This window comes from Hypanus sabinus, chromosome 17, assembly GCF_030144855.1.
Source record: "Hypanus sabinus isolate sHypSab1 chromosome 17, sHypSab1.hap1, whole genome shotgun sequence".
Lineage (NCBI taxonomy): Eukaryota > Metazoa > Chordata > Chondrichthyes > Myliobatiformes > Dasyatidae > Hypanus > Hypanus sabinus.
In genome coordinates this window covers 26,933,764-26,957,600 of record NC_082722.1, presented here as the reverse complement: position 1 = coordinate 26,957,600, position 23,837 = coordinate 26,933,764, and positions in this window count along the sequence as shown.

Genomic DNA, 23,837 nt, shown 5'->3' with positions numbered 1-23,837 from the left:
CACAGATGTAAACACATCCAAGAAGCTGTGAAGCTGAGAATCCAATTGCAGTTCATAGCCATATATTATCTATGAGTGTAGGGCAGAGCATCGCACGTTTCGTTTCTTGCATCCATCAAAGGTTGATGATCGGTGTTACAGGTAAAAATTGGGAAGATAAACGATCATTTTGGTCTTCGACGTTTTCCAGATTCATTAGAGGCAATTTTCAGAGAATAAAAGCAAAGAAAGAAATTTAAGAAATGAACAGCAATAAGCCATTCCGGCCCTGTTTACTGCCCGGACTATCAAGGTGATAGTGTCTGATATGGTCAGTCGTAGTCTCCTCATCTGACCTACTACATAGACCCGAAGATTCCAAGAAAAAAACTTACTTCTCTTAAAAGTTTCGCAACAGTTTTGCCCCCCAGACCTTACAGGATGAAAAATAATTCCAGACATTCGCTACCATCGGAGAGTATGTTTTTTTTTTGACAGGGGAAGCCTGCCAATTAACATATATTCTTCCACACTTATATCAACGTTCAACCGAGGGAAATATAAATCGGACGATGTTCGAATATTCGTAACGCGTTCTCGTGACAACACTTCTCTGCCAAAATTTTGATGGAGAGAGGAAAAGAATAGAAATTTCCGATTGGTAATCCGATGAAAGGGTATAAACCTATGGCTTTCACTTTGTTTCTCACCTTTGATTCTCCCGAGAACCTTTTACATATCACCGAAAGTATCGTGGAAATTGCAGTAATTGCAAGATGTTTCTAAAAAAGACATCTCTTTTTTTAACTATTTCAACGATCCCGATGGCTGGGGAAAGATTTTATGTGAGAAAACCATGCACATGAATAATAATACATAATTAATGTGCTTACATCAATAGTCTGATCTGAATCTTGGGAAAATTAGTTCAATAGTCTCCAGTGTTAACACGGATTGTCAAATCGAAATCGATTTAAACGAGTGTTTGTTTTTTTTGCTAAATTTGAAACTTCCCGAATATTTTACCCCAACAGTTAAATATGAGTTTTTCTTTGTCATCTGTACTTCCAAAGAGCTAAATACATTTTCATTTTAGTACAAATTTCAATTAACAAACATCTGTTGAATTAAAAACAATCTGGTCAATATTTGTAAAGTTTATTTGAAACTGGTAAGGTACCTGTACTTCGTTTTCTCCTCGAGTGTGATTCCCATCATTCCCTTCTAGTCGGAGAACATACCTTGCAATTCTACACTCCACGTAGGTTTTTTTTCGGCCTGGTCCCACTCTATACTTATTTACTGCAGTCTTTCTCTCTGTTTCCCCCGCCTTTCTATTTCGCTCTCTCACTCTCTCTCTCTCTCTCTCTCTCTTACACACACACACACACACACACACACACACACACGCACGCACACGCGCGCTCGCACACTGCTTCCCTCTTTGCCAATTATAAAGTCGGAGAACTCGAAAAAGAGTAATACAGCAGACTTTAAAACCATAGCACAACGAGCTGTTTGCTTCCTTGCTCCCCCTTTTCGCTATGTGTCCCTTTTTTCGAGAGAGAGGGAAATGGGGCATGTTGAATTCGTTGGCAGGCCGATTAGTTTTTCTGTATTACAAATCATGGTTTCTTGGGGACTTTGCCATTGTTTGCTTGGTGGGGTAGGAGCAACAGTGGGGGGTAGATGGTTTTTGTGCGTGGAAGGAGGAGAAAAAGGCTCCGCAAAGCCTTCTAACTTTTCTAGCCCCAATTCTAACGTTTCTGCTGTCATTCAATTTTTAGGGTACTATTCCGTTTCATAGATGTCTGCGAAGTCCAATAATTTCAGTTTGTATATTGTATGCATTCTCTGATTGTAAATTGGAACTATTGAACTATTGGACTATTGAAAACCGCAGTTCATCCCATGTGGCTGCGTTTGGATCTCACCACAATAAACATTTTCTGTCCATGTACCAATTTAAATGTACTTCACACTTTGGAATTGTACCCAGTTCTATACGTTCATGTGGTACTTTGTTCCATTTAAAAAAAAAAACTCTTTTATTGAAAAACTTTCCTTAGACTCTTTTAAATACATTCTCTCTCGCCTGGAATCTATGTATTCTCATTTTCAGTTAACAGGTCTGGGTAAAAGTCGTTTATCATATCCCTGCCTACGCGCTACCTGACATTACATATGTCACCGCGCAACCACCTGAGCTCTGGGGATGATGACCCCCAGTCTCTTCCTACAGTTAAAAGCACACTCACTGTCCTACTAACATATTCGTCAATCTTTTCTGCACTATCTCAAGTTTCATCGTATCTCTTCAGTCGTTGGCAATCCAAATGCACAGCTTACATTTCACTAACGAATGCACAATACCATGTTTCACCAACGATTGCTACAGTTGAACATGACGTCTCTGGTCCTGTACACATTAACACAACTTTCACTCAACGTCAGTAAGACGAAGGAGATGCTTGTGAATTCAGGAAGTGTAAGACGAAGGAAGACACACCAATATTCATAGAGGGATCCGAACCGAAGAGAGTGATCAGTTTCGACATCTTGGGTGTCAAGCTCTTGAGGATCGAACCTGGACCCAATATATCGATGCAGCTATAAAGTAGGCACGGTAGCGACTATACTTTATTGCGTGTTTTAAGATATGTGGTATGTCCACAAATACACACAAAAACTTCGGTAACTCAACTGTGGAGAGCATCCTGACAAACTGCGTCACTGTCTGGTATGGGGGTGGGGGAGTGGTGTGATTCTGCGCGGGACAGAAAGTAGCTACAGAGTGTCGTAAATTTAGTTGGCTTCATCTTGGGTATAAGCCTATAAAGTACACAGCACATCTTCAAGGAGCGGTGTCTCAAAAAGGCAGCGTCCATAATTAACGACCTGCAACACCCAGGGCATGCCCTTTTCTCACTGTTACCATCAAGTAGAACGTACAGAATCCTGAAGAAACACACTCAGCAGTACAGGAACAGCTTCTTCCCCTCTGCGATCGGACTCCGAAATGGACATTGAACCCGTCAATACTACCACTTTTTAAATACATGTCATTTTTTTCACGTTTTAATCTATCTAATATACATATACTGTTTTAGATTAATTTATTTATTTATTGTATTTTTTTCCCCGTTTTCTGCATTGTGTATTGCATTGAACTGCCGCTGCTAAGTTCACAAACATCACGACAAATGCCAGTGATAGAAACCCGATTCGGATTCCGAACTGTTAACTTAATTGTGATAAACAGCTTCTTTACCAGCCTGTCCACCACGTCGACAAATTTACGGATCAACGTGCCTGTATCTCAGTCACCGTGTTCTACTTCAACGCTCAGGACAATCTATTACGTAATTCCTGCCCCAGTTTAACTAACCAAAATTCAACACTTTGCAAATGTCCCAGTTAAAGTCTATCTGCAATTGTTTGGTCCACTTTCCCGATTCCTCGTCTTAGTTAATGATCACTGTCTGGTATATCTCTAATTCCACTGCACCTTGAAATTTATTAACAACTTAAAAATACTATCAACTAAGTCAAACAATATTGGAACCAGGACCTACCTCTTTAGTACATTAATTGTTACAGACCTTTGCTCTTGGTATCAAATCTCCACTATCACCATCTGATTCCACTAGGAAACGAACTTTGTGTTCTTGTGCTCAGTTGGCTGGCACATTCTGGCTCCCGTGTCGCCCAGCATTCTATAATAGACTGTTGTACGGCATCGTGCAAAATTAAATTAAGATAGAATTTACTGTCCTGCCTTCAGCAATTTTCTGCATAGCCTCTTCAAAACAACTGAATCAAGTTTGTTTGAGACGATTCACCTTGAGAAATCCATGTTACTTTTATATTTTACAGGTTACTTTTATATTCCGCCCCTTTCCAAACTCTGACAGATTCTGTCCTTCATTCCAGTTTCTTTCCCAGCACCGATATTTGGCATGTCACCTGTACTTGCGGGTCTCTTTAAATAAAAGACCATTAGCCACCTTTCAATACTTCGATAACAAAGTCCTGCTTAAAGACGGTACTGATATCTCAGTTAATTAAAACGAGAGCTTCGCGGGAGTTAGTCAATTGTTAGTCTATCAGCGGCGGTAACTGAGCTCAACGAACTAAATAAAAGTACAGACTGGTTCAGCGGAGCGCCCATTGTCGGGAGTAGGCCAGTGGCGAGCGTAGACCCGGCAGGCTTTGGATCATGGAGGTTTCGGCGAGCTCAGTGTGTAGGTGGACTTCGTTTTTGGTTTTACTTTGCAGTTTCTAAGGAATAGAGCGCATGTTGGTAGGGTTATTAATTTGTTCTGGGTGTCAGATGTGGGAATCACGGGAATTTTCCACTCTTCCAGAAGGCCACATCTACGCCAGGTGCACCGTGATGCATCTCCTGACAGACCGTGTTAGGGATCTAAAGCTGCGACTCGATGATCTACAGCTTATTGGCGAGTGTGAACAGGAGATAGAGAGGAGCTACATGGAGTTAGTAACACCGAGGCTGCATGAATTAGATAAGTGTGTGACGGTTAGGGAAGCGAGTGGGAGAGCTCAATTAGTTGAGAGCAACCCTGTGGCCATCCCTTTCAGAAATCGTTATCTCGTTTTGGAAGCGGTTGAGGGGGGGTGACTTTACAGAGTGCGACCAGGGCGATTGGGTCTGTGGCACTGTGCCTGGTTCCGTGGTACAGAAGGGAAAGAGGAAGATGAGGAATACAATAATCAAAGGGTTTTCCATTGTGAGAGGAACATACAGGAGGTTCTGTCAGACTGGTAAGGGTACCTGCATGGTGTGTTGCCTCCCAGGTGCCAGGGTACGGTGTGTCTCGGATCGGGTGCAGAGTATTCTGAGGGGGGGGGGGTAAACAGCCAGATGTCCTGGTACACGTTGGTACAAATGGCAAAGATAAAACGTGGGAGGAGGCCCTGAAGAGAGAATCTAGGGAGTTAGGTCGGAAGCTGAAAAGCATGACCTCTTGGGTACTAATCTCAGTATTGCTGCCTATGCTACCGCTAGCGAGTAAACATAGCATGATGAGCCGTGTTACTATATGGCTGAGAGACTGCTGTAGGGGACAGGGCTTCAGATTCCTGGATCATTGGGGCTTCTTCTCGGGGAGGTACGACCTGGAGAGAAAGACGGACTGCACCTGAACCCAAGGGGGTCCGATATCCCTGCGGGCTCATTTAATAGAGCTGTTAGTGAGCATTTAATCTATTTTGGGAACGGGAGTGACAGGGTCGAGGAAGGGGAGAACAGAAATAAATCAAAGATACAGTGAGAAAGAGATGATAGAAAGAACAGACAAGAGATGAGGCTTAATCGCAGCCTTTCGCATGAGTTACTGGGCAATAGAGGCGTGGTGTAGTTAAACCAGAAATCAACAAGGATAGGTACATGGAGCTTAGAAAAACAGAGGGCTATTGGTAAGCCTAGTAATTTCTCGATTAGGGACATGTTTGGCACAACCTTGTGGCCGAATGGCCTGTATTGTGCTATAGGTTTTCTATGTTTCTATGAATAAAGGTAAGTCCTGAGCCCTGAGCGATAGGTCACGAGGACATGCCCCGTACTACACCACATAGTTTTGCAGGAACGTAAATAAATGCAAGATGACTGAAAATGTGTGCAGTCAACAATGGGTGCATCAGTATGAAGATGGTACTGTTACAGAAATGTAGATGTGGGGACATGCTGTGTCCTAGCAAGTAAAGTGTCGTTATAATTCAGAAAACTTCGGGTCACGGTCACTAGGAATGTGCGACAATGGTTCGACTTTCCTGCCTATTGTGCTGAGAAAGCAATCGTATTGTAGAGTTTCAGGGCATTGCAGTCCGAGTAGATGCAGAAGAAAAGTCTGCCTTTGTGCTTCTTTGTGCACTCCTGGGTGAGAGGACGTTACTTTGGGACTCTATATACGTGCCAATGTGGATGTCTAATTCTAAGAACTAATTCGAATTCTAAGGTTATGGTTTGAGTGTGCTACCCGTTTATCTGAATTCCACGCGCTCACCGATCCACTCTGCTACTTAGTGAAACAAAACACGGATTTTATAATTGTCATCTATCCTTTCAAATCTCTCCGTGCTTTTGTTGCTGCTGGTTCTATCCCCTTTTTCAGGCCCACCCCCAGAGCTAAAAATATACCTCGGCTGATTTGCGGTTTACCCTGTTCCTCAACCCCCAATGATCCTGTCTCTTCCACGGCGAACAATGCCGAGCCTTAACTCTGGAATGTAATATTTATCTTCTCTTTTGTACTCCTTTTGGTAACCTAACTGTTTTTATGTGTTTAACGGCTCACTCACGAGTGATACTCTCTGAATGGCCCAGAATCAGAACGTGTTCAAAACTATCCCTTTTGCTGTTCTCCATCAAGATATGGTACGATTATAGAACTATATCTAAATGAACGTTCAAGCCGCATCTATAGAACCTATTGTGCAAGTTTTTGCGTGTGTGTGTAATTCCGAACCTTTCTACCTTTGCAATGACAAGATGCACTCAATACAGATGTATTTGCCAAACGAGAGCAAACACAGCAAAGTAACTGCACTCACAGTTAGCTGGTGACATCATGGAAACTCCGTGCGGTCAGAAGCTTCACCGCCTCAGGCGAGTAAGTTGCAGGTGACCACGTTATCACGTTTAACGCTTAAGTGAAAATTAAAAAAGTTAATTTAAGTAAATTACGTGTAAAGCTATTTCTGAAAATTATGTGTTTTTGTACTCACGATATGTCATTCAAACGTATATCAAACGTAAAAACAAACGTACAAACGTATAACAACCATTTTAATATCAGTTAAATACCAGTTTTAAATATACGAATATTTTTCTAAGAACATCGAATAATTGCAATTTGTAATCCTAGGCAGGAGAAAATTTATAAACACAAGGTTTTCTGCTGATGCGGAAAATCTAGAGCTACAGTACACCAAATGCTGAAGCAACTCAGCACTTTCGGCAGCATCGATGCATTTGAATAAACAGTCGATATTTCAGACCTAAACCGTTCTTCAGCGCTCGAATAAACAAAATGAAGTCAGTGCCAGGAGAGAAACTCTCTTTATATCCGCCGAACAAATGTATCGTGAACATTTCCAGCTGAAAAAATTGCAGATTATTTTCAGCTAAAGCAGTTGTCTCTCGGAACTAATGTGATATCGCTTAAGATTATGATAAGATCGTGAGGACAAATTGCCTTGCATGAATAGAACCACAGATCCTAGAATAAATGCTAAGCAAGTATTGTCTATACATGCTTAACATTTCCTGCCCGGTTAAATGCTCAGAATGTTGAATGCCGAATTAAGTGTGTAGTCATGTAGTCATGTGTGTGGTGAAAACAGCGGGGATCTGGAACATGGATGAAAGTTTTGAAATACTTCAGTTTAATTACGCAAAGAAATCTTCGAAATCTCAGTTAAAAGAAAGGCTCTATTGAAATTGTGGACACTGGCATCTTATCGTGGTACATTTATTTAATACCGAATTTTCAAAGTGTATCAGAAATGTTCCACATCTGAACCGATTGAAAAATGAGATTTGAAGATAATTATTTGAGTTGACTGTTGAAATTGTTCGAGTGTGAGAGCTCGAGAGATGTGATTCAAGAAAAAAAATACTCATATTGTACTAAGAGGCTAATTGGTGACCATTTGGAGTTTGTTCTGGGACTACGAAGTTTCATTAAATTTCTAAATGAAAATGGAAAGAAACAAGTTAGGAACTGAGTGGGTAGTATCTGTGTTCCTGATTGGAGGGTGGAAGGACGCAAAAGCCTTAGATTTTGCAAATTTAGAGTCCACGCGAACTCAGGAAGCAACTGTGGAAAATGCCAGATTAAGATTTTTTTCGGGTTTATTGCATGGTGAATGCCTCCCAGAGACTTTTCTCTCCACCGAAGGTGCCAAACTAATCGGTTATTTTCCAAACCTTCCACATTTGCTGTGTTTTTCAACTTGTTTTGATTATGTGGTGAGTCGTATACCAGCAGAAATCATTAGTAACTTTGGCAAGATATCAGATATATATTATCTGTAGCAACCCTTCGTACTCGATATCATAGAATATTAGCAAAGTTTTGTATAACGAGGCCATGTACATTATAAAAGTTCACAATTATAGATGGTATATTGGACTTTCGGGTGTATAAATGACCAGTACGTATAAAACGGAGATGTAACTTCAGAGACAATTTTTGATCTTTAATAGACTGACAAATCATTTCTTCTTAAAGTACTTAAATCATTTATAAAGTTTCAAGTATGCAAATATAAGTTATTTAAATAATAAGAAAATAAAACCTTTAAAAAATATTTCAATCCAACAGTTACAAAAACAGAAAGGAGAAAATCGAGCATGAAGATTAGAAGGTTTAATTTCCATGTTCCTCACTATCTAATTTCCTGACTAGACAATGAAATTCCAGATGAAGAGACTAGGCTCCAGCCATCGATTGTTTATTTCCCTTCCATTATGCTGCCTGGCGCGCTGAGTCGCCCCAGCGCTTATTGTGTTGCTCCATGAATCCAAATGTTGTGCTTATTATTTCACAAAAACTGCAGATTTTTACCAGACTTTTCGAAGGTCAGCAAATACGTCATATATTATTGCCATAGCAACCTGTATGCAAGCATTTAAAGCAGGGATAATAATCAAAATTTTTGTTTCACAAATATAAACCATCACGTTTCCTGTATAGAAGCTCACGAGGGTGGTTACTTATTTTCTATCTTCCTTCAAATTTTGATTATTCCCTTAGAACTAACGTTCCCAATTTTTCGTCTTTTAGCAAATATCAAAAGAGGTAACTGAATAATTTTCGAATCACTGCTGAATAAAAATGATTTTCACTTCTCTCATACGGAGGCTTAAAGATAATGCATGCTGTTTCAAATTCCTTTAATTTTTATTCAGAAACATTGCTTCTTTGGAGAAATAAATTGCCAACAGGAAATATCACCTTGGATACTCGCAGTATTCCCAAGGTTCACTAGAGTTCACAAATGAACAGAAGTGAAAGAAGTAGAACAGTAATTATCTGGACATAGCTGAAAAACAGAGAGAGAAAAGAGGAAAAAAATGTGATTAGCATAATGCGAAAATAAAGGTGGAGATAAAAGAGAAAATCTAGTTCAAGAAAACATTCCACTGTTTAGCTTGTCTTCAAATATCAACCTGATGTTCCTTTAGCGATTAAATTATATGAGTGAGTCGTATAACCGAATTGCATTGGGTTTACTTCAAACAATATTGTGAAGCATACAAGTTGAGTAATGGAATTCTACAGAAAAGTTCCACTTTAAGTTGCTTATATTTGCAATGCATTTGTTGATTCGAAGGTGCATTCTCCTTTGTGTTGGATCTTACAAAATAAATTTCAGAATTAACTTTGATTTAAATGATAAATATTTCTATTTCAAAGCTTCTCCCTTGATCAGATTATCTGGCACCTAACGCAATATTAACAACAAAAATATAAATGAGTTTCTGATCCACATCATGTTAGGGACTGTATAAATAAAATTTATGGCTTTCATAATATCGTGAATCTGAATTGAAATTAAGAAAAGAACAGTTTCAATTATCACTTTTATGGAGTCACGTCAATGAGAAGGAAATATTTTCCTCCGACTAAATGCTCTGTAAGTGTTATTGCTTAATTATGACACACTCAATCAAAGTAAGTCAATTCCGAATTGATTCTCACTGTCATCAAGGTACCCGATATGGCCACTCACACAATAGCTACACATGTATTAGATACTTTAGGTACTTAGATACTTTATTGCAACCAAACAATTGATACTAGAGCGTACCATCATCACAGTGATATTTCTTTCTGCGTTTCGAGCTCACTGAAGTGCCAATCGAAGTAGATATAATGAAAATTTAAATTATAAATCATAATTAGAAAATAGAAAATGGGAAGTAAGGTAGTGGAAGTCAGGTCCAGATATTTGGAAGGTATTTTGAAGAAATCCTCAGATTCTTCCGATGTATGTAGAAATCATTTGAGTCATACAATGCTGCAGATAGAACCATGGTAGGGAGTCGTTTGGTTATCTTCAGAATCGAGTGCAGAGCAAAAAGTAAGCAAATAGTTGAGGTAGATTTTGTAACCAGTACTTTTGAAGTAGCTAAGAGCACAATGTAACCCAGACTGGAAAAAAAAAACAGTTTAGATGAGAGGGGATGAGATTCACAAAAGATGAAGGTGAGTGTTATACACAAAGCACAATATTAGAATAACGGGTACTGCTACACACGTTCAGAAAGTTCCCTCAGACTATCTTACTTTCGGTAACAAAATCGATTTGCATCATGATACAATATTCATTGGAGGCTCATGGATTCCCCTTCCTTTCCCTTATATCTAAGCATAATACTTTGAGTGGAAGTGAGAATCAAACACTAATTCCCCCCTCTTTCCTTTAAGTGTAAGCACAATTCTTTGATAGGAGATGAGAATCAAACCAATTTGGCGAGATGAAACGGTTTCTTTAGTTTCTAAAATTGTTTAATTAGGAACAGACTAACTGCAGTAAGGGAAGCAAATAACATGTTAATTCGACAGAATCTTAGAACTTTGGTAAACAGAAAGAAACCATTCTGGCTGCATTACATATTTATTTGCAAAATATTTACAATGAACATCTTCACTTCCCTCCGGAATCTGGTTTCAACATTTGGCGGGAATACAAATGCTTCCTCAGTTTGAAGTGACTGAAAAAATGTAGAGCATGAATCGTAATGTGAGAATTTTTGCAGATATTCGTATATTGCTAGGAATATGTGATTCAAATATACTTGACATTGAGAAAATAAACATTATAACTAACCTGGTATGATAATGTAAATCCTATGATATTTTACGAAGTTTCACTAATTACAAAGTTTGTGAATCTACATGTCTGGAAATGTAAGCAGGTTTCACCCGATCACCCATTTTGCCCTTTGCACAGTCACCATTATATTTGCTTTACGTTCACAGTCTGTGTTAGACGATGGTTGATGATTTCACTGAAAATAATATTTTTAAATTATGAAGGGAAAAAGACGGGGAAAATCTAAACCTTTTCAGCTCTATAACAGTGTCACGAAAATTTTTATAGGCAGATAATGCCTCGAAAATTGCAAGAGTACCTCGGCTTCAGGTTATTCCCATAATGACCGAAGTTATTGTAAAGCAGGGAGACACTGAGACCCAGGTAAAATGGTCCACCTTTCAATCTTCTAGGTATGAGGTGGTAGCTTTTTGATCGAAAATTATTTCCCAATTTTGTTGTTGTTTTTTTTTGCAATTACTGTATTCAAAAAGCCTGAATCGACACCCACAGAAGCAGCAGGTCAATTTGACCATCGGCAATCATTAAAATAATCATTTGCAACATTAGTATCGCAAAGCGTCGGTTGCAGAAAGGTTGTTTTTATCTTAGCATTCAGCCACTCCCTTAAATAGATTGTATTAACCTTCATATGAAAGGGTGGATGTTAAACTGAGCACCAGCATTACTCTGTGTGCGAGATATGTGACCTTAGCACAAGATTTCAGCCCGATTGGAAAAACAGAAAAATAAAGTTTATTTAAAACGGTAAACATTGCGGTTACAGCCTGCCGCTGTTAATCAATGAGATAGAGATACACATGTGACCACTTTCCTTCAGACTCGGGCGCCTCTGCAGCCGCAGCATGATGAACTAATGGTCAATATGATTTACTTTCACAGGTCACAGGTTAAGAGATTAGCAAGTTGGCCTCGATCGTTCTGCATCTTCTCAGTATCAAAATTGTATCAGCATTTAGTCAGAAACAGGAACTTGCAAAGTACGCAGATGTACATGTTTTTAAAAAGACGAGAAGCTGAAAATCGAAGCAAACTTCCGCAACGAGAGCTATGACTCAACATAGGTCCAATATGTTGTTAGTCTGATTTAAACATAGTTGGGCTTAGGAGGACAATGGTGAGTTTTGCAATGACCTTTACACATTCCTTGAGCCGCCCGTTAGGCGGAAGTGTCTCCGACCAACGAATAAACGATTGCTTTTAGTGTTGGAAATACGAACAAAAATACGAGCTTACTCATTGAGAAAAGCAAAACTTTGTTTCTCCCATTTACATTGTTTCAAATGTGAACGTTATGGCTGTTGTAACACTGTGAAAATATCACCGCGTTCTCTTCACTTAACTTATCTCATAATGATGACAACAAAACGCAATTTATTCAAACGTTGAAGTAATTTCTTTTCACTTATTTAAAGAGCTATACCTTTTCAAATGTATCTAAGCCTTCAATTTATTTCAATATGTTTTACAAGTTACATTTACTGTCAGCGAAATGTATACAATATACATCCTGATTTTTTTTTTCACAAACATCCATGAAAACAGAGGAATGCCCGAGAGATGAATGCTAGTTGAATGTTAGAACCCGAAAGACCACAGATCCTCCCTCCCATGCAAAAGCAGTAGCAAGGAAATACCCCCATACCAACAAAAATCACCCAAAAAGACACAGACTTGCAGTACCACAAAGAGTACTCGTCCACCCGGTTTGCAACATACCACCGACTGTCTCTCTCCTTAATAAGGGAAAAGGAGATGTCCACGTTGCACAGCGAGAGGGGAGACACAACAAAACACCTCGCTTATTCATGATGTTCAAACTCTGTCGCCTCGCTTTTTTCGAGCTCTGTGCCCAAAGAACTGGGGAATCTGCGCACACAGCCGGCAGCCAGCTCGCTGATTTCTATCTTCCGTGTACGCCCACGACATTTCAGGCGGCGCCACCCGCACAGGCCTCGAATGCACTCGTCTCGAGAACCAGAAATGTCCGGTACCCTGACCGTGTCCTCGGCATATCTGAAAGCGGCCGCTCATGAGGCCGGGAGAGTGGATCCCATTTCCGCAGAGAACCGACGTCCACGTGAAACTCCAAGTCAGGGTTTTCAAAGGATTTCTGAAAAGGAAAAACGAGGTATTATGGATAGAAATAGCGCTTTTCCCGAAGATGCCAGCAAAGGATTAGGAATCGTTTGACAAAGAAATAACTAGCAAATGCACAGTGGAATATAAATTGTGACAAACCGGAGCGTGGATGGCTTGTACGAAACTTTTCGTTTATTGGAAATCACGCAGTGTACTTTGGGAAAAGATGTTTACACCTGCCTGTTATCGCCTCTCTCCCTCACGGTTGCTGTCAGTTTCAGCTACATCCTGGAGCAAGGTAAGATGGTGTCATTATGAGGACATGATGTTGGGTCTCGGCCTTAAACGTCGACACTTTAGATTTGCCTGATCGGCGGAATTCTTCCAGGATTTATGTGTTAATCAGGATTTCAGCATGTTCATAATATTTTGCGCTCAATATAAGATGGAAACGCTTACAAGTCAAAGTGGTGGGGTCAAATTGACTTTGTAAGAACAGTAACTGAACAGCTATCCAAACAGGGAGGAACGACTAACTTTGAAGCCTAGTAATTGACAGGAAATATTAAACTTGAAAGGTGTTCACAAGTTAATGTGTTATTCCCGCCGGTGTAGATCGCGTAGGATGAATCATGAAACTGAATTCGTGCAGTATTTGTACTGTAGCAAATGTCTGCACATTGGCTAAAAATATGACAAAGCAAAGGGTAAACTCTAAAATACATAATGATATAAAAAAGGTGGGAATATACATTTCGTATCTTACGATATATTTTCAGATCGTGTGTAGTGAGTTTTGAAACGAGCCTATAAAATATTTGGTATTGTTGAATCTCATGTGTGCATTTGTTTTTAGATGAATAAATGCTTAACATTTTCTTGTTTTACCCCAGTCCATCCACAAGGCGCTGATACTGAAAAGATTTTCGCATATACAGTGGACGGATTAGCTTTTTTCCACTGATAGTAGTTTTGGTGAAAGTCAACTTAAAGACATCGCACGGTAAGAATGCTGGTTGCTGAGAAACATCACCGTTAGTCGTCCAAACAGAAGCGTAAATGACGTTTAACTTTAAAACTGTAAACGTCCGTTACAAAATAATTGGACATGGATCGTGATTTTCGAAATCAGATTTCAGTGATAATATTCCCTTACAACAGAAGCTAGATCTTAAAAATTTACTAATTCATCTGTCCACTCGAAGAATTGCACACCTCAATCACAAATACTTTTCTATGAGGTTGGACTTTTTCAACTGTTTTAAACACAACGGCAGATCCATATTTTGAAGCGTAACGAACGTTGACGAACTCGCGCATGTTTCATTGATTTTAATTTCCATTTCAGCAACAGTATTTAAATGTAGCACGGCGACTGATATGATATTATCACGTTACGGCTTCGTTAAAATTCAAAGTTTATTGAGCATAGTGCCACGAGGTTGTCGCGGAACACACCGTATTAGGACAACTGATAACACCAAATGCTTTCATAATATTCGATTGGTATCAAAAGTATAATGTCCAAGTTTTACAGTATAATTTTTTAAAATTTTTCTTAAAGGATTAACACAAGTTCTTTCACCGTACGTCAAAATGAAGAGCCGGTTGGTGAACTGGTCTTGTCTTCTTTCAGAGCCACGTATACGCATTGTAGAGCTATTATAAATTTATTTTGTTCCATAACATTTTGGGATGCAGTAGGGAAGAATGAAACCATTCTCTCTGACAACTCTTTATTTTGAAGTATATGTCCAAGATGTATTTCAATATTTCTGTTGAATATGCTTCTTTTCGTCTTTGAGGATTTCACACCAGTTCCTAACCGGTTGTATTTAAGTGCATGGTAATATTAACTAATGAATGTTAAGATGTTAATCATACTTAGTGTGACGAATAATTAAATACAAATCTAAGACTGTTTTAGATGTCAAATATTGGTTTACGAGAATCGCGGTGTAGTACCATTCAGAAAAAAATGTACACGCACGAATCATTTCGCAATATATGTTACATGTCATTTGAACGCACACTAAGCAAAATTAAAAAAAAATCATTGCAATCTTGTTTTGGAAAGTCATGTGCAGTTTTTTAACCCAGATTCCCAGGGAAGTCCCACACAGCTGTGCATAACCTGAAATGTAATCACATATAGAAGAAGAAGAAGACCTTGTAGAATCTGGTGCACAATGCTAACCAAATGAAACTTCACAAGACACGTTCTTATCCACCAGGCTACGCTGAATGATAATCATCCTCAATTTCGTTCTTTCATTTTAATCTTTTTATTAAATTTCAAATTCATAAACATTACAAAGAGATTGGGATTACATTATTGGTAAATAGCATATGCAAACAAAAGCTACAGATAACACAAATGTACTAAACCTCCCAAACTCTTAATGTAATTAAACATGATGAAAATAAGAAAAAATGTCAAAAAATCCAAAATTATAGAAAAAATAAAATAACTAAAGTAATCTAAGCGGGGCTACTATATTACATCAGATACAATCATTAATGTCATTAACAGCTCCTCTCTCGATATATTTAAGTTTAATAAAAGTAATTTGGAAAAGGTCAAGTTACATCGTATGAAAATGTTGAATAAGTTGGTTAAGTTTCTTCAAATTTAACCAAAGGGTCAAAAGTTACGCTTCTGATTTTTTTATAAATTTAAACACGAAATTTCGAAAAAAATGCCTGAAACATATCAATGTTCTGCCATCTACCATTTTGGATTCAAAGCAGTTATTAAAAACCTCTACCGACATCTTTGGAAGGAGAAACCTTTGTCCCTTCAGATGGAACACCCCTCCCCAGAAAGCAGCGAAAACGTGCACTGTTTCTCTTTGCTCTCGAGTTTCCTATATACCGTGTGATCTATTTGTCTGTTTTACTTCAGATTTCCAGCAGTTCAATGTTATTAAATTTGTCGCTCCTGCACTCTCCTGCTAGCATATATTAAATCTTTATCGGTTGTATACCCATCTGTCTACAACTGGAAACGTGTTCTTGTGTTCCATTAATCGCTTTTCCAATTTTAGTACATATTTTTATTTCTACTTAACGATAGCTGCTGCAGCAGCTTTTCACATCACCAAAGCAAGGTTGCCATATATAACACTGGCTTCATTGTAGTAGAGCTCCGTAAATACTTTCATCAGCGTTCGTAGCACTTCCCGAAATGAAGGACTGATCATGAGAGTAATATCTAAGTTGACGCTGGTAGCCTTCAAGATAAAGTTTTTGCTGTTGTTTTATTGCTCTGCAATGCTATGTTTCACCCAAAACAAATGTTGTTTTAACGATTTACTGTAATGGACATGTCCAACTGCTCTACTTATATCGATCGTAATTTAATTGATTCACCAGCAAATCCAATCAGCTCCACAGCGGGTAAGATGCCTCTCCCATATTTGCTGCTTTAGTTTCGTAAACACATCAGTTATTGCCATTTGTTCCAAGCTTCTTAACTCAAATAATGCGAGTTTCTAACTGCGCAGTGTGGACGAAATCTGCTTATTAAAATTATTTGACGGGTTGCGTAAGGGAAACGGATCGGATAAAGCCCATGCACAGAACTTGGAGGAACGTAAGGTAAATGACAAAATAAATGAAACAAAACAAAACAGAACTGAGAAACCCGTCGATTGATAGGAAGGTTTTAACTGGTCGTTTGGAAATCTAAAGTAAACATAGCGATTTCCAGCCTGAAATGGATTTGGTATCACAGTCCTGTATGATGCACGGACAATATTTTTGAAAACAGATAAAATGTTATTTCAACCATTTAAAATCCTTTTCTATGATTACATATTCCGAAGCAAACTTAGATCATGGTCATTGACCTATGTATTAGCTAGCAGTATTAATTGTTTTCATCTACCAAGCTGCAAAAGCAGCGGGTGAGCACGCCACTGCCTGTGATTCACTAAATATGAGGGCGAGCACAGGATTTCGCAAAGATCGACAAAAGAAAGAGCGCATTTTCTAATCTCAGGTAAAGGAGACAGATTAGCATGAATAACATATGAATTTGCTTTTGAGATATAGCACTGTAACAGGGCCGTCCGGCACAACTGTTTCGTACCGCCCAATTACACTCATTTGACTAATTAGCAGACGCACCCTTGTCCTTGGAATGCGGGAGGAAGTCCGAGCGCTCGAACTAAATCATACGGTAATGGGGAGAAGTAGACACATCGTTTAGTCATGGACGGGAATCCAGCCTGGGTCACTATATGTATATATATATCTGCATACACACACAGTATATAAGACCAACTTTATCCCTAAGGAAGCTCATTTTAAAAACCTGAGCAGACCTTTGCCACTGAACGAAAATGTAGGCTGAGCCAGAGCTCAAGCCTTTCACCAAAAATGAACCCCTTAACACTCACAACTGAAAGCCCTCGGAATATCATCACCTTTTTCTTCAGTCCATGTGGACTCCAACCTGAAGGCATGAGCATTGATCTCTTTAACTTTTGAACAATATCATCATCCACCTTCCCTTTCTTCTCTATTCCCAATTCTGGATCCCGTTCAACTCTTCTCTTCTCCCCTCCCTAGCTGCTCATCATCTCCGCTGGTGCCCTTCCTCCTTCCATTTCTTCCAGGGTGCCACTGTCTCCTCCTATCAGATCCCCTCTTGCACCCTTTTCCTTTTCCACCCATTAGCTCCCAGCTTCTACGTCATTCCATCCCTCATCATCCACAGACCTTCTTACTCACCTTCTTTCTACTATCACATGCCATCTTGTTCTCTTTTCCTACCTTCTTATTCTGCCTTCTGACCCCTTCTTTTGCTGTCATGATAAAGCGCTTCGGACAGAAACGTCGACAGTTTTTGCCTTTATACATGCTGCCTTACCGAAATGATTTCCATCAGCATTTTTTCCATTCTCAAGATTTCAATCACCTACATCAGGGGTGTCAAACTCATTTTCGGTCACGGGTCGGATTGAGAAAAATGCGACTTCATGCGGGCGGATCAGTTGTGCATGCGCGAATGCACGCGCGCGTGCTCCCACAGCTTTCGCTGCCTTCACTTTTTCAACCTGCTCTCATGTGTCTCAGTCTCTGCTATATGTAAAATTATTTCACTTTACGAATTTCGTTTTTTATGAAGCAGATTGCCTAGCAAGCTTTCTTTTTGTGATTGGTATTAACTTACAGACGTAGATTACAAGAAAGTAGGCAACGAGAAAGAAACGATGCTATTTCGGCTTTGTTTTGACAGCCATACCTTTCCATTAATAAACCGTTTGAAATCAAGCATTAGCAAACACAAATGTAGACGTAATGCAAGCGCTAGCAATGCACTGGCAGTGCATTGTGGGATTTGTAGTATTAGTGGTGCATGCAATATACCGGCGGACAAGCTCTAATAGAGAAAAAAAATTGTTCATTAATGATATTCAGGAAATAAACCAGGGAAACCGAATAAACATTAAAAACCCTGAAAACCTGGCACCTGAATAAACTCAGCATTAGCCATATCATACGCCATAGGCGCTTCGATTACAGGGGCCAGCTTTAATAGTAATTAGATATTAACTCGCGGGCCAAAGATAATTCCACCGCGGGCCGGATTTGGCCCGCGGGCCTTGAGTTTGACATATATGATCCAGATGATCCCTCGAGATTATCTTGTTTTCCTCGCTTTTACGAATTTAATTTCATATGTAATCTACAGCAAGGAAACAGTAAAAAGCATGAAACTGGGAATAGTCATCCTTTCCAAAGTCCATTAACAGCTCCATAACGAAAATGAATATCTGATAATAACCAAGGGAAAATGGATCAACAAATCTAAAATTGATATTATGAGTGCATCACTAATTTATTTTACAAAATTTGATTCAATTTGTTCAACTCAATGGATTCTCGATTAACCGTTAATTTTGGAATAATTTCACAGACTAAAAGAAATGGAATTGACAAACTGACTTATGTACCTCTTTTCCTTCCCGATTCCAAGAACACCTCAGCATCCAAACATCAAAATCAACATACTTTGTCCGCCGACATAAATACATCAAAGAATCTGTGAAGCTGAGAATCCAACTGCAGTGTAGAGTTATAGACTGCCAATGAGTGCAGTCCCGAGGCATTGCTTCGGTTCATTTCTTGAATCCAGGCAAAGATAGTTAATCGATATAACATGTGTAAGTTGACAAGATAAGCGATCATTTTCGCCTTCGACGTTCTTGTGATTTATTTCGTGCGATTGTCACTGGAAATAAAAATAAAAGTAAGAAATTTAACAATAGGATTGGGAATAAGCCATTCCGCCTCTTTCTACTGCCCGGTCATTCAAGAAGATAATGTCTGATATGTTCAACCATATTCTCCTCTCCTCTGTTCAACCATATCCCCAGGATTCTCCCTCCACAGTCTTTGGAGGATGAAGACAAATCAGAAAATCGTCACCACCAGTGAGAGTATCTGAATTTGCATGGTAAAATCGCCAACGGAACAGTTATTCTTTCTCACTTATGTCAACGTTCAACTGAGGGAAATATAGATTTGAAAATTAAAACAAATAGCAACGTATTCTTGTGATAGCACCTCTGTGCCTTACTATTGATCAGTAAATGTCGTCTGATAAAAAAAAAATCGGTGCTTTTCTGTTTCATATATATTTATGGCTTCTGCTCGAGATTAGCTGTAAAATGCAATTGCACTATCGCATAGCAGTAGCAGAAATCCCAGGGCACCTAAAAGACAAGGGAAATGCATTGTAACCTGTTTACCTGTCCCAGCCCACATTGAAGTAGAGTAGATACGCACATGGTCAATTAAAGCAGGTCAGGTTTAGACTATTCATAACATTTGACTGAAAAGCGTGGACGTTGCAAAGTAAATTTATAAGACATCAGTACATTGTTTTACACTCGAATGCGATTCCCATCATTCCCTTCTAGTCAGAAAATATACCTTGCAGTTCTGAACTCCAGGTAGGTAATTCTGCACTGAAATTCATTTCATTGCTGTGGTTCCACTCTTTGCTTACTTACTGTATTCTCTCTCTCTCTCTCTCTCTCTCTCTCTCTCCCTCTCTCTCTCTCTCTCTCTCTCTCTCTCTCTCTCTCTCTCTCTCTCACACACACACACAAACAAGCACATGCACACACGCACGCACGCACTCTCACATGAACACACACGCACACACAGGCACGCACTCACGTACAAACACACACAGTTTCTCTTGTTGATGGGGAAGAGTTTGTTGCTGATTATCGAATCTGAGAACGCAAGAAAGAGCGAAACAGCTGACTTTAACACTGTAACTCAACGAATTGATTGCTTTGGTGCTCCGCTCCCTCGCTGTGTGACACCTCTCTGTCCCTTTATTAGCGAGCGAGAGAGAGAGAGAGAGAGAGAGAGATGGGGCATGTTGTATTGGTTGGCTTAGTTGTATTTGTTTTTTTTCTGTATTGCAGATGAACGTCTCTCTTGGGCTCCTTGCTGTTGTTTTCTTGCTGGAGTAGGGGTAAAGGTGGGCTGCTGCTTGTTCGTGGGTGGGGGAAAAGGTTTTGGTGTTCTAACTTGACTGTTATCATCGATTGTTTAGAATGCTCTGCTGTTTTCATGATGTCTGTGAAGGCCAAGAATTTCAGTTTATATATTGTATGCACTCTCTGATATTAAATTGGAAGTATTGAAATATTGGACCATTGAAAACCCCAGATGGTCACATTTAGCTGCGTTTGGATCTCACCACAATAAACGTTTTATACCCATGTAACAATCCAAATACACTTCGCACATTGGAATCGTATCCACCTCTACAGATTCATCGGGACTCTGCTCCATTTAACAAACCTCTTTTGTTGAAAAATTGCCATAGACTCATTTTAAATATTTGCCCTCTCGCCTGGAATCGATGTATTCTCATTTTCAGTTAACCGATTCCTGGTAAAAGAGTGTGGTCATACCCCTCCCTGCCCACGCCCTTCCTGACATTACATATATATGGTCACCTCAACACCACCTGTACTCTGGGGATGAACAACTCCAGTCTCTTCCTCCAGTTAAAATCACGCTGTCCTATTGACATACTTATCAATCCTTTCTGCACTATCTCAAGCTTCATCGCATCTTTTCTATAGTTGGAGATCAAAACGCACAGCATATTTCCACCAACGAATGCACAATACACTCATTCACCAACGATTTCTACAGTAGAACATGACGTCCCTGATCCTGTACTCAGTGCCACAATTTGCACTCAACGTTAGTAAGACGAAAGAGATGCTTGTGGACTTAAGGAATGGTAAGACGAAAGAATACACAACAATCCTCAATGAGGGATCAGAAATGGAGAGAATGATTAATTTCAAATCCCTGGGCATTAAGATCTCTGAGGATTTAATCTGCTCCCAACATATCGATGCAGCTATAAAGAAGGCAAGACAGCGACTATACCTCATTAGTGTTTGAAGAGATGTGGTCAACAAAAACACTCAAAAACTTCCATAACTGTACTGTGGACAGCATTCTGACAGTCTGTGTCATTGGCATGGTGGGGGATGGGTGGGTTTCAGCACAGGACCGAAAGGAGCTACAGAGGGTCGGAAAATTTAGTCAACTTCATCTTGGGTAGAAATCTACAAAGTACCCAGGACATCTTCCAGGAGCAGGGTCTCGGAAAAGCAACGTCCATTATTAAGGATCCCAGTCCACAAGGCATGCCATTTTCCCACTGTTACCTTCAGGTAGGAGAAACAGAAGCCTGAAGGCATATACTATGCGATTCAGAAACAACTTCATCCCCTCTGACATCCAATTCCTAAATGAGCATTGAACCCATGAATACTACCAGATTTTAAATATATATTATTTCTATATTTGCACGTTTTTTGAACTATCTAATACGCGGAAAGTCTATTAGATTTATTTATTCCCCTTTCAGTATCATTTATTCAGTATCTTTTCCCGTCACCGATATTTGGCTCAATACCTGTACTGGTGGGCCTTTTTAAATGAATGTGCATTAGCCACTTTTCAGTGCGCCGGTGGCAAAATCCTGCTTAAAGACGGTTCTGATATCTCTGTGGTTTAAAACGAGAGCTTCGCGGAAGTTGGTCCAATGTGCAGGACTACCAGCGGCGGCAACTGAGCTCGACGAACTAAAGTATAGAATGGTTAAGTGGAGCGGACAGTAGTGAGAGTAGAATCAACAGGCGTTGGCTCATTCAGGCATCGGCAAGGTAGATGGGTTGGTGGACATCGTGTTTGCGTTGCCTTTACATTTTTGAGGTATATCTTTACATTTTATGAACATGTTGGTAGGGTTAGTATTTTGTTCTGCTTGTCAGATGTGGGATTCCCGGGAATTTTCCAGTCTCTCAGATGGCAACATCTGCGCCAGGTACACCGAAACGTAGCTCCTGAAAGACCATGTTAGGGATTTGGAGCTGCGGCTCGATGACCTTCAGCTTATCAGGGAGAATGAACTGGAGAGAGATAGAGCTACAAGGAGTTAGTCACCCCGAGGCAGCAGGAGATAGATAAGTGGGTGACGGTCAGGGTAGGAAAGGGCAGAGCTCAGATAATAATGAGCGTCCCTGTGGCTATCAGCCTCTGTAATTGTTATCTCATTTTGGAAGTGGTTCAGTGGGATGACCGGACATGGCGATCGTGTCTGTGGCACTGAGCCTGGCTCGGTGGAGAAGAAGGGAAAGAGAAAGAGGAAGATGATAAATGCGGTAGTCATAGTGGATTCCATAATGAAGGGAACAGACAGCAGGTTCTGTCAGCCTGATGGAGGTATCTGCATGGTGTGTTGCCTCCCAGTTGCTAGGGTAAGGGGTGCCACGGATCGGGTGCAGAGTTTTCTGAAGGGAGAGTGTGAACAGTCAGAAGTCCTGGTAAACATTGGTACGAATGACAAATGTAGAAAAAGGGCGGAGTTGTGAAGGGAGAATTCAGGGAGATAGGGAGAAAGCAAGATCTCTAAGACAGTAATCTCAGGATTGGTGTCTGTGCCACTTGCTAGCGAGTGACAGATTAGCATGTTCAGTCGTACTAATGTGTGGCGGAGAGACTGCTGTACGCGGCAGGGCTTCAGATTCCTGGATCATTGGGGTCTCCTCTGGGGGAGATACGGCCGTAGAAAAAAGGGAGGATTACACCTGAACGCAAAGCCGTCCAATATCCAAACGGTCACGTTTAATAGTGCTGTTTGGGAGCGTTTAAACTCATTTGGCAAAGATGTGGGAACCGAAATGATAGGGTTGTGGAAGGGGAAAACAAATATAAATCAAAGATAGCGTGCAAAAGAGATTATACAAATAACAGGCAGGAGATGAGTCATAATCACATCCAATAGCATGAGTTACAGAGCAATAGAGACGTCTTGCCGTTAAAATAGAAAGCAACAAATACCGGAGTGAAAGTGTTGTATTTGAATGCACGCAGGATAAGGAATAAAATGGACGATCTTGAAATTCAGCGACAGATTGGCAAATATGATGTTATGGCAATCTCTGAAACGTGTCTAAACGATAGCTGCAATTGGGAGCCCAACGTACACGGATATGCAGTGTATCCGAAAGACAGATTAATTGGCAGAGGGTGTGGTGTGGTTCTGTGTATTTAAAATCATATTAAATCATTAGAAAGAGATTATATAGGACTGGAAGGTACACGAATGGTTCAGTTAAGAAATGGCAAGTGTAAAAGGACCCTAATGTCAGTTGTATACGGACATCCAAACGGGACCGGAGATGTGGATTTCAAATTACAGTAAGAGATAGAAAGCAAAGTGTCAAAACAATATGACATGATAATCATTGGAGATTTTAACATGAAAGTGGTTTGGGAAAACGAGCTGAGCACTGGACCTCAAAAGAGCGAATTTGTAGAATGTCCAAGGGATGGCTTTTTGGAACAGCTTA